We start from the raw sequence: 14,385 nt of genomic DNA on the forward strand, positions 1-14,385 counted from the left end.
GGTGATCTAATGTACAGCATGCTGGCTATAAATAGTTAACAATATCGCACTATATGCTTGAGAGTTGCTAAGAGAGTAAATCTTAAATGTTCTCACCACACTCACACATGCAAATTGTAATTATGTGAGGTGAGTGATGTTTTAACTTTATCGTGGTAATCACTTCACAATACATATATGCATCAAATTATTACCTTGCACACTTGAAACTTATACAATGTGTTATAGCAATTATATTTCAATAAAGCTGGGGGGAAGCTAAGAGGTGGAAATTTTATTTATTTATCTTTAATTGATTTTATTGAGGTGACATTTGTTAATAAAAGTATATAGGTTTCATCTGTACATTGTATTGTGTATTCAGTGTTCCAAGTCAGTTGCAAATTTTTTACAGGCAGAAAGAGGGAGCATTTGTGTTACTTTTTACTTGTGCTTCTATATTTTTAAAACTAGGAATCATATTAATCAATGTATACTTTAGAAAGAGAAATTCATTTTGGAGGGTTATCAGTTGGGAGTGGGAAAGGGGAGAATGGGGGAAAGGCGTAGGGATTAAGAAGTACAGACTGGTAGGTACAGAATAGACGGGAGGATGTTAAGAACAGTATAGGAAATGGAGAAGCCAAAGAACTTATATGCATGACCCATGAACATGAACTAAGGGCAGAGGAATGCTGGAGGGAATGGGGGGTACCCGGTAGAAAGAGGAAAGGGGGAAAAATTGTGACAACTGTAATAGCATAATCAGTAAAATATATTTAGAAAAGAAAGGAAACTTCAGAGATATTATGGAGGATAGTCTCAGCTGAGAAGAGATGATATAAGAAAAAGAGTTTAATCAATCAATTAATTAATAATTTCATTATTTGGCCTCCTTTCTTTCTTCCTCCTTTTCAACTATTATTTGTATAATAGAATAATACATCTTATTAAAATATTTCTTTACTTTTTGGTAGCATTTTTAGTGGACTTTATTTTTGATAGCAATGTAGGTTCACAGAAAAATTGTGCAGAGGCATAGAGATTTCCCGTACACTCCTTGCCCTCACATATGCATACAACCTACCCAGTAGCAACATCCTCACCAACATGGTACATCTGCTACAGTCAGAGAGTCTTCGTTGACACATCATTGGCAAAGTCCATAGTTTACACTAGGTTTTTCTCTTGAAGTATACATTCTGTAAGTTTAGACAAATTTATGACATGTACGCCCCATTATAGTATCCTACAGAGTAGTTTCACTGTCCTAAAAATTCTTTGTGTTAGAAATTATCCATCCTACCCTTCCCCATAACTCCTGGCAACCCATGATACTTTTACAGTTTCCATAGTTTTGACTTCCCCAGAATATCACATAATAGAAATCACATAGCATGTAGCCTTTTCAGATTGACTTCCTTTACTTAGTAATATGCATTTAAGGGTCCACCCTGCCTTTTTCATGGCTTGACAGCTCATTTCCTCTTAGCACTGAATAATAATTCCATTGTCTGGATGTACCAGTTTATTTATCCATATACCTACTGAAGGGCATCTTGTTTTTTTCTAACTTTTGGCAATTATGAACAAACAATTATGCTATAAACATCCATGTGCAGGTTTTGTGTGGGCATAAGTTTTTAACTCATTTGAATAAATACTAAGGAGTACAATTGCAGGGTCATATAGTAAGGGTGTGTTTAGTTTTGTTAGAAACTGACAAACGATCTTCCTAAGTGGCTGTATCACTTGAAGCAATGTATGAGAATTCACATGGCTCCATGTCATTGTTAGTGTCTAGTGTTGTCAGTGTTCTGGATTTTGGTCATTCTAATAGATGTGCTTTGGTTATCTCACAGTTATCTTAATTTCTAGTTCCATAATAACATACAATATTCAGCATATTTTCATGTGCTTATTTTCCAGCTGTATATTTTCTTTGGTGCTGTGCATGCTCACTCTTTAATCAGTTTGTTTTCACATTGCTGAGTTTTAAGATATCTTTATATTTGGATGAGTCCTTAATCCAATGTGTCTTTTGCAATATTATCTCTCAGTCTGTGGTTTGTCTTCTCATTCTCTTGACAGAAACTTGTCTTCTCATTGTTCTTGACACAAGAGCAGAAGTTTTTAAATTTAATAAAGTCCAGCTTATCAATTCTTTCTTTCATAAATGTGCATTTGGTGTTGTGTCTAAAAATTTATTGCCATACACAAGCTCACCTAGATTTTCTCCTATATTGTCTTCTAGGGCTTGACATTTTGGTGTGTGACCCAATTTGAACTGATTTTTATGCTGAATATAAGGCCTGTGCCAATCCATACTCCTCTTACCTGTGGATGCCTAGTTGTGTCAGCACCGTTTGTTGAAAAGACTATCTTTGCTCTTCGTATTGCTAATGCCCTTTTGTAAAAGATCAATTGATTATATTCATGTGGGTTCATCGCTGGACTTTCTATTTTGTTCTGTTAACTCATTTGTCTATTCTTTCAGCAATGCCACATTGTTGTGATTGCTATAGTAAGTGTTGAAGTTGGGTATTGTCCATCTTCTGACTTTGTTCTCCTCAAATATTGGGTTGGTTATTCTGGATCTTTTTCTTCTCTGCATATACTTTATAATCAGTTTGTCAATATCTATCAATGACTCACTGAAATTTTGGCTGGGATTGTGTTGAGTCTATTGCTCAAGTTCAGAAGAACTGACACCTTGACAATGTTGAATCTTCCTCTCCATAAATATGAAATATCTCTCCATTTGTTTAGTTCCTTCATTTCTTTCACCAGACTTTTGTGATTTTCCTCATATAAATGATATATTTATTTTGTCAGATTTACTCCTGTTTTTTCTGGTGCTAATGTAAATGGTGTTATGCTTTTAATTTCAAATTTCATTTGTTTATTCCTGGCATACAGAAATGCAATTGACTTTTGTATATTAACCTTGTATTCTGTAACATTGCTATAATCACATACTAGCTTCAAGAGGGTTTTTTCTTATTTTTTTTTCAGATTTTCTGCACTAACAATCATTCAGCTATAAACAAAAAACAGTTTTACTTCTCTCCTGCATCCTTGTAGTGCCTATACTGTGATCAACGAGGAAAAAAATAGTTATCAAGGGCTTTGTTTTGCACCCAAACTTTCTCTTAATTTAGACAAGTCATTTTCACTCCAAGGCCTCTGTTGTTCACCTGTGAAATGAAGGGACGGAACTGCATAGACTCTAAGTCCCTTTCAGCTTTAACGTACTATATTCTGTCTGCAACCCTAGTTTCTTGATTTTCAAAAATCTTTCTTGAATGTAAGTTATTCTGATAGAGTTCTGGAAACTTCTCTTCTATTCCTGGAGTGAGGGCTTACTGCCTTTGCATTCTTTAGGCAGTCCTGACAAGCAGTTGTTCTCAGAGAAGGCTCACATACACTGTCTTCATCTGCTATCACAGTGATAACAGCTTGTGATTTTCAGGGGTTTTACATTATTAAGTTATAAGCATGTAACAAGAATAAGATGAAGAATTCATATGGAAACATCTCTAAATATATTCCAGTTGCTGCAATTTCTATAGTTTAGAATTGTAAGTGAAAAGCCTACAAGAAGAGGGTAATGAGTATGGTTACCAAGATGCAGTTTAACTTACTATTTGAAGCTGAGAAAGCCAATTAGCCTTTATTTCCCCATCTCTAAACTGGGAACTTGTAGCGGCAGGTACACTTCATCATTTTCCAAGTAGTGGAAGTAGATACTAGATAAAACTTGTCTACACTATGAGCAGTGTCACCAATATTAATGCAAAGCAATGACAATGTCCATAAAGACACATAAAACAAAACAAAGCAAGATAAAGAATGAGATTCTATGTTGATAGCATGGTCATGGAAACCTTTTTGATAAAATGACACTAGAGCAGAGACCTGAATGATGTGCAGAAATGGGCCATGTCTATACAGACAGCTGGGGACATAATGTTCTGGGGGGAATGGCACAGAAAGTGAAAAAGCAGGCACATTAAAAAATTTACAACAAACATTGTCTGACAGGTTAGAGAGAATGAGGGGGAGTAGCAAGAAATGAAGACAAAGAAAAACAAGGGCCCAACAGCCATGTTGACCATGGTAAGAGCTTCCAATGTTATCCTGAGTGAAATGAAAGCCATCACAGAACATAAGCCATTCATTTTTTGGGGCAATGAAATAATAAATTTTCTGAAAAAAAAAACAGCAATGAAAAAACACGTAAGCATTCATTATATGCAATCATTCTTCTAATACTTAGTCTACAGCATCTCTGCTATGGGTCATAAAATGTCAAGGAAATCACCCACTACAAGATATTCCATTCAATCTTTATTTTAGGGGGTTTTTTTGACAAAATATTTTTCCCTTCTGGAAACAGAATTTGTTTCCCTGAACTCTTCACTATTATGTGTTAACTGTATTCACAGCACACATTTTCTTCCTAACAAAAACCATTCCTGTCTTTTCACTGTGACTCATCTCTCAAATATTCACTTTGTCATGAACTGACAAGATAATGAAGCTTCCCATTATTCTCTTTAGGTCCATTTTTATCCTTGTCTATGTTTGGTGACCAGAACTACATATAATATTCATTTCTATCCATCTTTATTCATTGCTATTATTCACAATAGTTCCAGGACGTTTATTTTCCAACTTCTAAAATAAGTTCATGCTTTCCACTCGAGTAACTTATTTTTTCTTGCATCATTTGGCTTCAACCTGATGGCTCAGAAGGAGCTTGGCATGTTGGCACTCGGTACCTCCACTCTAAGTCAGCAGTGCGCAACCCTTGACCTGGGGGTCAAACGGCACCTGTGGCAATTCCTGAGCAGGTCCTTCGATTTCTCAACATAGGCAACTCTTTTTATTCTTTCTTTCTCCATTCTCATTCTTTTCCTTCTGTTTTCCTTTCCTGTTTTTGTTATTCTGTTCTTCACTTTTATTTTATTCCCATTTCCCTTTCTATTTACTTCTTATTATTAAACTCTGAATAATACATAATAACATCCACAAACATTTCTTAGCTTTGTTAAAGATTGAATATGCAGAAAAGATGAGTCAATTGGATTACACACTCTCCATGATTCTAAGCAAGAATATTAATACACAAAATTCCTTCTTAGAGATTCCTCCTTAGTCTGAATATCCAAGATAAGACAATTGTCAGGTTGTCACATTGAAAAGAATCATAGATTTTTGCCCAGTAGCAAATTTTACTAATAATTCCAAGGATACACATACTGTAATCAAGAGATGTAAGTAGGGCAAAGATAGGCTTGTGGTGCTTAATACAGTTCTCCAGTCCTTCCACATTTAAAAGCCCCCAACTTTTGCCAAGGTCCAAAAGGTCTCCAGCATAAAGGTAACACCTAGTATCTTTAAGAGGGGCGTGTGTGTGATCCATCATTACACAAAGGTAGCTGTTTCAAGCACACCATCCTTTCACTTTTTTCTCAACTAACTACAAAGTTTATGATATTTTACAGATTGTCATACTCAATAAATCCACTGATTTACTAAAACAGTCCTAGTGGACCAGGTATATCCTGCTAAAAGTATTCTTTCTATAAAGTAAATACTATCAACAGGTTCAATTAGCATGTTTGTAAGGAGACTTCACCAGCTTATTTACTTCTCTTTGTGTCTTGTTTTCTCTCTGTCCAAGAGTTACCAGGTTAGAAAAGATAGACTTGAGGCCAAATAATAACATTTTTCTTTTCAGAGGAACTCAACCCACTATCTCTGGCTTTGGTGATGAAAGGAGAAAGCCAGGAGTCAATGAATGTGGGTAGCCTCTAAAAGCTGGTCAGGGCAAGAAAATGGATTTCCCATGCTGCATCTGGACAGAAATGTAGCCCTGCTGACACCTTGATCGGCTCGGTGAGACCCAGAGACTCACTTCAGACTTTGAAACTACAGAATTTTAAGATAATACATTGTGTTGTTTTAAGCTACTAAGTGGTCATGTGTAAGGGCAGCAACGGAAAACTAATACAGGCATGTACAGTTGGAGTTCATTCAGACCATGCACGAGGAAGGAAAACCAAGTCATACAAAAAAAAAGAACAGGAAAAACTGAATGAACACCTACTTCCTGGGGTATGTATAGGAACAATATTTCACAAGTCTTCATATGAAGTAGAGATTGGCTGTGATATTTTTTCCTTTTGATTTCAAGAGGTAAAATTAGGACCAATGAATAAATAAAAGCAAAGTGAGATAAATTGTACATCAAAAGAAAACAAAAAAATGTAATATATGTCTTCCAAAATGTCTTGGTTGCCTCAGAAAATAAAAAAATTCAAATACAGTCCTGTCATCCACGTGTTGAGAATTGAAGGATTACATGGGTGGTTATATAAGTTATTATGTTCTCATGAAATCCAGGTAGGAAGAGGATCCTGTGAATATGAGCTTAAATAGCTAGAATGGAAATTTTAAATCTAAAAGCTCTTATCAGAACCACCAGATTTCAATTACAACAATGGGCAAGTAATATTCAATTTTAGAAGTTTATTCTATAATTAAGAACTTCACAACCAAATTATAAAACTGAGTGCATTGATAATTCATCCTCTGAGGATTTTTTCAAAGGATTATACTTTAGGGATAGTTTTTGAAAATGAGAACATTTACTAGATATTTTTTTTCTATTTTGAAAGCATTAATAAATTTGTTTCTTAAGTTAGTTTTTAAATAAGTCATAAACCATGAAAAATATATTCACAAAGAAATTGATTATATAGCCTAATCAAAAGCTGTGTCACAGTTATATCTGAAAAAAGAATGCACATAAAACTGCTTTCCATAATTTTATTAATCTACTTAATATGTTTCTTCCTATTTGTGGCACTACAATTAAACCTCTCTAGGTATTCTCTTTTATTTACTGGAAGTAATTTTTTTTAAAAGGTCAGCGTAGTAAAGCACATAGAAATACCTAATATTACATTTGGCTTTGATTTTTACCTAAAGTAATATTTTTACTACAATGAATTAGACACCTAATATTAATAAAAATAACAAGTGAATTTCTGTTACCTTAACCTGTTAATATGTATTTGTAAAGCAACTGGAATAAGGATTGTTTAGTTTTGGGCTAGTAGGTGAAGAAGGTAGAAAAGAATTATATGACATAAATCCTGACCCTAAGAAGCTTAACTTACTCAGGGGCATAAGAAGCCCACGAAGCATTGTAAATAAACAAGACACCATTGGTCACACAGGTAGTTAGTGCTATAAGAATCAGGCAGCTATGGTAGGTGACTAAAGTGAGCTACTGAGTCTGGAAGGGTAGATAAGGTTAAAAGTTTGATGTGCAAATAATAGGCATAAATGTGTTCATTTCAGAGGGGTGTTTGAAGCACAGGAAAAAATCTAGCAGATTGCAACCGTCTAGACAGGTGGGCTGGTGGACAGCACAAGGAGTCAGGTCACTAAGAAGCCCCTGATCCTTGGGCAGAAGCTAAACTCTCACCTTTGGGATTTATTCTCCTCTTTGTATGGAGGACTAGAAAATCTCTATTTGCAGGCTGAGGGAAAACCTGTATTTGAGAATTACATATACTCTTGAATAATGCAAAGGCCAATTTCCTGACTTCTTGTGGGTTTCTTGAACTAAAGAAGGAACACAGGAGAAGCTAAGGTAGAGCCAACCAAAAACCAATTAGAGTATTTTGATAGCCACAGAGCATATGTTCTTTTACTGTTTATTCCTTCATTCAGCATATATTTATTGATTTTGCCCATTATATGCCAGGCATTGCTGTAAGTGCTGGGAATACAGTGGTAAACAAAACACAAAAATTTCCTCTCCTACTGGAACTTACATTCTGAAAGTTGCAGGAGACATAAAATGAACATAATTAATGAAACATTTAATATTTTAGGTAGTAGTACACAATACAGAAACAAGTGAAGCAGGTAAGGAAAATGCCTGGGGGAAAGAATTTCGACTTTATATAATGTAGACAGGAAAGGTCTTGCTAATAAGGTGGTATTACAGTAGAGATTTGAAGGATGTGAAAGGTGAGTTTGGATAATTTTAAAAATATGCCAACAAATAGTTTCAAATACTGGTGGATCTTACAATAAAAGTGGTAATCAACCAAACTTGTATGTGAAAAGGGAAAAAGGGAAGTAAACTCAGTTGAAACAGGGACAGCATGACAAGACAGGAACTGATTGATGAAGGAGAGAAAACGAGGAGTGTGATATATCTCTGCCAACTTTATCAGTGTTTCTTTGTTAAAATGTTCATTTAATCTTGAATGTTTCATTAGGAACAGAGTTGGCAGAGTAGGCAAATGGATAAATTTATTTGACGGCAGAGCGAAAACAAACTTTTAATTTATATTTGATATTGTGAAACTAAGGCTAAACCACCATGAATATAAAAACTGTAAGTGGATTCTGATACGCATGTGTTGAATTGGTATTCAGATACCAGGAGCAGCCCTGACCGGGTGGCCTCAGTTAATTAGAGTGTTGTCCCAGTCCTCCAAGGTTGCAGGTTTGACCTCTAGTCAAGGCACATACAAGAAGCAACCAATGAATGCATAAATAAGTAGAACAACCAATCAGTGTTTCCCTCTCTCTCTCTCTCTCTCTCTCTCTCTCCCTCTCTCTCTATTTCCCCACCCACCACAACCCTCTCTCAAAAAATCAATGTAAAAAACAAAGATACCAGGAGCAGCATTCCATTGGCTGTTGAATTTTCTGAAATGTTGACCAGTTCTTAATGATGTTCTGAACAAAGCAAAAAAGCAATCTTTCCTCAATTTACAAAGTAGTTGTATTCAGTATAGAAAAGTCAACATATATTAAAACCATGCAAGTGGAGCTGAATTTCTCTCCTTTTTGAACAATAGGCTGAACTCGGTGATTCACAGAACGCAGCCTGTCGTGAAGAGCCCTATCAAGTAGCCTAGATGGGGAGATACAGAAGCCTCTTGCCAAGAAGTCCTGGAAGCAGATCCTTCAGCCTTTGTCAAGTCTTCAGAGGCTACAACCCTGGCCAAAAGCTTGACTGCAACTTCATGAGAGATCCTGAGACAGAATCACCCTCTCCCAGTTTCCATGCCACTCCCGTACCCTTGATCTTCAGAAAATGTGTGGCATAATAAATGTTAATTATTCTAAGCTGCTGAATTGTGGGTAATAGATAACTATTTCACCTGTCATGGGTATATCTGGAGTAAAAGCAACCTAGGAAGCAGGGCGGCAAGTTAGAAAGACCTCATGCAGGAAGCCTGGAGGGTTTGAGTAAAGCAAAGAATGTGTTAGAGTTGACACAGAGTAAATTAAGGAGGAGGATAGAGGAGGATGGGACCCAAAAGATGGCAGTGGAACTAAGAGTCTCATAAAGCATTAGTTATAAAAGGAAATAATCTGAAAAGATTGGAGGTAGTGGTCAGAGAATGGATGATTGGACTGAAATTATGGAGGGGTATGGTTATTGGTCAAGGATATTATGAAAGAAGATTGGAGACAAAATTATTGGTGAAGAGATAAAAATCAAATAAAAACATCAAGTTTTAGGTTTTTCCTAGGGAGACTTTAATGTGCTTCCCCCTTAATGTCGTCTTACACATATGCAACATTAACCTCAGGGAGAGCCAGGCAAAATGTTGAATGGGTCATCACAATTTGAACACCATCACGATTAGCAAGACAACACAAATTTGTTATTGTTATTGCAAAACTGACATAACCTGGGTTTCTGAGATGATTGCAACTTAAACTTACTAATTTCCTAGAGAAGTAATTGCACATTCACTCCCAAATTGATATATCCGGCTCTTCATCCTTCTCATCTATTTTATTCAGTGTAAGTGGCTTTTATTACCATTTCTCTGTTCCAAACAGAATTACCAAATTTGATAATTTCTCAGTCAAGTGTTTTTATATATTTTTCTCATTTTAAGTGTGACTAATTTGTTAGGTGTAAATTGGAATGTATTTCTTCAAGTGATATTTGAGAAAAACATTGAATCCCTCTGTCTAAAGGAGAGGTTCTCTTCCACATCCTCTTCATTCTGGACTGAATTTAGTACAAACAATTAGTGGAGTTATAATTGCAAGACACTCAAACTTGAATAAAGACAACAGTAAACTATGGTAACAGCCTGAGAAAATTGACTCCAGAAAAAATATGTATATTTAAGGTGATAATAAAACATATTTTATTTTTCACCTCAGGCTTCTTTTTTTAAAGATTTCATTCTTTATTTTTAGAGAGGGAAGGGAGGGAGATAGAGAGAGAGAGAAAAACATCAATGGGCAGTTGCTGGGGGCCATGGCCTGCAACCCAGGTATGTCCCCTGACTGGGAATCAAACCTGCGACACTTTGGTTCGCAGCCCACGCTCAATCCACTGAGCTGCACCAGCCAGGGCCCACCTCAGACTTCTTGATGAAACATGTTTTCTTTTCTCTAAGATTACTTTTATCTATTGATTAATTAACTAGGACCATGCAGCTCAATACTAAATACAAATATCAACTTGACTATTCCAGAGCATCAATATTATTTTGTAGAGAGATCATGAGCACAGTACTCTCAGACTCTGAGAAGCCTTTAATACTATTTTAATTTTATAAAGCTGTATAGCTGGTCACACATTTGGGAGTTATTTTGTAATCATTTTATTTTCAATCTTTTGAAGTTCTGAAAATTTTGATTTTGAACTGATTTTTCCACAGGCAGTTATTGCCTCCTCTTTCTCCTCCCCTAGCATTCAGTGAAGCATAGAATGTAGAGTCATTTAAATCTTTGAGTTTTAGAGACTCTCTAATTCAAAATTGTGGGTTTAGATTTTTTCTTTTCTTAAAAGTAGAACCAAGTAAGAGAATACCAATAATTTTTTTCATAAATAAATATTTTAGCAGATGGCTCAACACGATTGGAAACTAAAATCTCACAACACTTAATTACTTGTGAACAGAAGATTGGGTAAAAAACACACATTATCTAAATTGTGAGTGTGTGAGTATATACTATTTGTTTGACAGAAATAAAATGTTGGGAAAAATAGCTGTATTTTCTTAAGAATATAACTTTCCACAGAAGGAATATTAATAAGATAAGTGAAAAAAGTTCAAAGTTCATATTCTACGCAACACCATCCTATGATCTAAATAAGTTGATGAGTACTGTGTGGCAAATTAAGCAAATAGCAAAGTGATTTTCTCTGAAATAGAGGATGAATAACAAACAGAATATGCCATCAGCATTAACGTTCTAGAGACACTATTTAAAGTAATTTACAGGTTGGCCAACGATTACACTTCTTCTTTCTCATTTGTACTCAAGAGGATTATTTTTTAATTAAAATAATACACAGAGCCCAATTCAGCTTGACACACAGTAGATGAAAAAATAAGAGTTTGCGAGGTTGTTTATATTTGTTTAATTTAGTTGGGTTGTTTGTCCCTTCTTTCTCACATTTTCATGAAATCTCAGCTACAGAAGATTTATTGTGTTAACAGTGTGAAGTGTGAAGGAGAATAACGGGAAGGTGTTTTTGTTTTTTTGTTTTGATTTGTTTACCTGGGTTTTTATACCCCTGAGAAATTTTAGTGTATTCACATAAGTTGACGTAAGAATCACAAATCCAAGCATGCTGAAAACCAGCTTGGGTGCTTTGTTTACCTGGAAAACAAAGCCAAGTGTTCCCTTGTCTCACAAAACACGAAGTTATGTTCCTAGCAAGTGATTTATTTATTCATCAAATGTTTATTGAGATCCTGCCAAATATCAGCCAATCTTCTAGGTGTTGGGGGTAAATTAAAGGGCAAAATAGACAAAAATTCTTGCCCTGGTGTAGCTAACTTTCTAGTTGGGGAAAATATAAGTAAGAAAATTGCATTTGAATTGTATAGAATCTTAGAAAGTGATAAGCAGTGTGAAAAATGAACTAAAAAAGGGGGGAAAGTAAAGGAGAAATGCAATTTTTGATAACAGGTTATAACCTGTTAAAAGATATAATTGCATTGTTTCCTGGCTCCTAGTGCTTTTGTCCAATTGTTGTCATAATTGGTCCACATTATTTTACAACTGCTGTATGGGGTGTGAATTATACTCCTTAAACATACAGGGCTTTAAGAGGTTAGGAGAATTTTCAAAAACAAATTTTCTACATGGCCAAAAATTTACTATTCAGTTTCCATGACTGGGACTTTCTGGACTCCCAGGGACTATGAAATAACTCAGGATGTTATTTTGGGATCCTCTGGCCTTTGCTCCACATTATCTACCACGACTATGCTCAGTTTCTAACCCAACAGCTGCCTAAGGACACTCAGCACTACCTGTGGTCAGCTCTGGCTCCTACGTAGTCTATGCAGCCATTCCAGGTGGAAGAGCTTCTTTGTGCTGTGAGAATGAGCAGTAAAAAGCTTTCTGTTCTTGGGATCTGCCTCAAACCCTGTCCATTTCCTTATGGATGGCTTTTCTTAGCCTCTGATTTTCTGCCATTTGTTCATAATTCCTCCAGTGTACACTTAATGAAGGTCAAGGTTGAGTTGTACATCCTAGAAGAAATGTCCTGCAAGGAGATATTGATATGTGTCAGCTATATTCCTTCTCAACCTCCAGCTCACTCTTTTAAACCCCCATGTAGAAGGACACAGGTATTTCCTGGTAAGTTAGCCTTGTGTGATTTAGTTCAAGTTGAGTACCCCAGACAGCCCTGGGCTGGGGCAACATAATTGTTGATATTATATGCCTTTGATTGTCACAGAAATCACACAGCAGTCAAAGCAGTGAAGTATTAGCTCACTTTGTGGACATGAAGATGTGGCAGGTACACAAAGTGTACACAATGGAGCCAAAAACTGAACCCTGGTCTTCAAGGTTCATAGTTCAAGCTCTTAATCATTGCAGAAGGAGATAAAGAAATACTCGATCATGTAAAACAGGTTCATCAGTCTAAACTTTTTAGACACTTTCTTTTGTACATTTGCCATTTCCCCCCCATAGAGTTGTTAGTTCTCAACTTTTCATTGTGATCTGCTAAATCACCAGAGCAGCACCTACAGATACATAATACTAAATTTTCAAAATAGTTCACCATAGTAATCCCTCCCTTGTGCCAAAGAATTTGTGCACATTCCCTAGCACTGCTTCTTCCATGGCCTTTATTTTCTCATACATGATATGTCTCTTTGAGTAAAGAAACTACATTTTGCTTTTTTCTTTCAAAATTTTTTTTAATTTTCGACTTTCGACAGAGGGAAAATGGGGAAGAAAGGGAGGGAGAGAAATGTTAATGTGAGAGAGAAACACTGATTGGTTGCTCTCCATAGATGCCTCAACTGGACACTGAACCTGCAACCCAGGCCTGTGCCCTCACCAGGAATTGAACCAGCGACCTTTCGGTTTGCTGGGCAATGCTCAACCAACTGACCCACACTGACTGGGGCAATATATTTGTTTTTTGGAAAGAGAAGGTGGATTAATGATTATATTCCCTTGCACCAGTGTTTCCCCAACTATGTTCTATGAACACCAAAGCTCTTCAATTTGGTTCTTTAAGGATTAAATGAAATCTTTTTAAGAACCAAATGAGAAAACTTAAGTTTTAAAGAGGTTATGCCGGGTTTCTGAACCTTGCAGTATGACAGATTAGGTGTTCTGAATAAATTGTCTACCTTAAAAGAACTAAACTTACAGATAAGTTGAGCTTAAAATATATGTTTAAATTGACACAGAATAAGAAATCCAGGCTTACCCTGGGAGGTAAGCCCGTTTTAACTTGGGCTTTTGATATGACTGTTTCTAGCAATGCTCTAGAGACCTTAAACCTTTTTTTGATGACTTCATTAATTCCCAAAAGAAAGGGAATTAATGAAGAAAGCTGGAAAATCACAGAGCTCTACCCTCAATTTAAGCATAAACAAACAAACACTGCTCATGGAGAAGGAGACAGCAAGGTAAGTTGACTATATTTGGATTCTGGCGCTGAAAATAAAGATAAACTGTATGCCCTGACAGTTCATATTTATATGCTAGCCTCATTCAGGAGTGCAGTCCAATTTATGCTACCACTATGGTTTGCAAAACTTCAAATACAAATCTTAGGTCAAGGTGGTTCCAGGTCTGTAGTTGGTAGAAACAAATACCAGTTTTTTTTTGATGGACTGAAAGTTAACTCAGGCTTTAAAGAATGCCACAGATAAAGCTTCAAGTAAAAGGCTTTTACAGTCAAAAATCATAAAACTAGCAAAAATAAGAGATAGCAGACACATTATGACAAATTCTTCAGCTGTTGGATTCAGACACAAAATTCAAATTAATTATATTTAATGTCTTTAAAAATAACAAAGGAGTTTGGAATTGTGATTAGAAACCAAGCAATGTGAAAAAAAAGAGAACTACTAT

The sequence above is a fragment of the Phyllostomus discolor genome, chromosome 11 (assembly GCF_004126475.2).
Source record: "Phyllostomus discolor isolate MPI-MPIP mPhyDis1 chromosome 11, mPhyDis1.pri.v3, whole genome shotgun sequence".
In the NCBI taxonomy this organism is placed as follows: Eukaryota; Metazoa; Chordata; class Mammalia; order Chiroptera; family Phyllostomidae; genus Phyllostomus; species Phyllostomus discolor.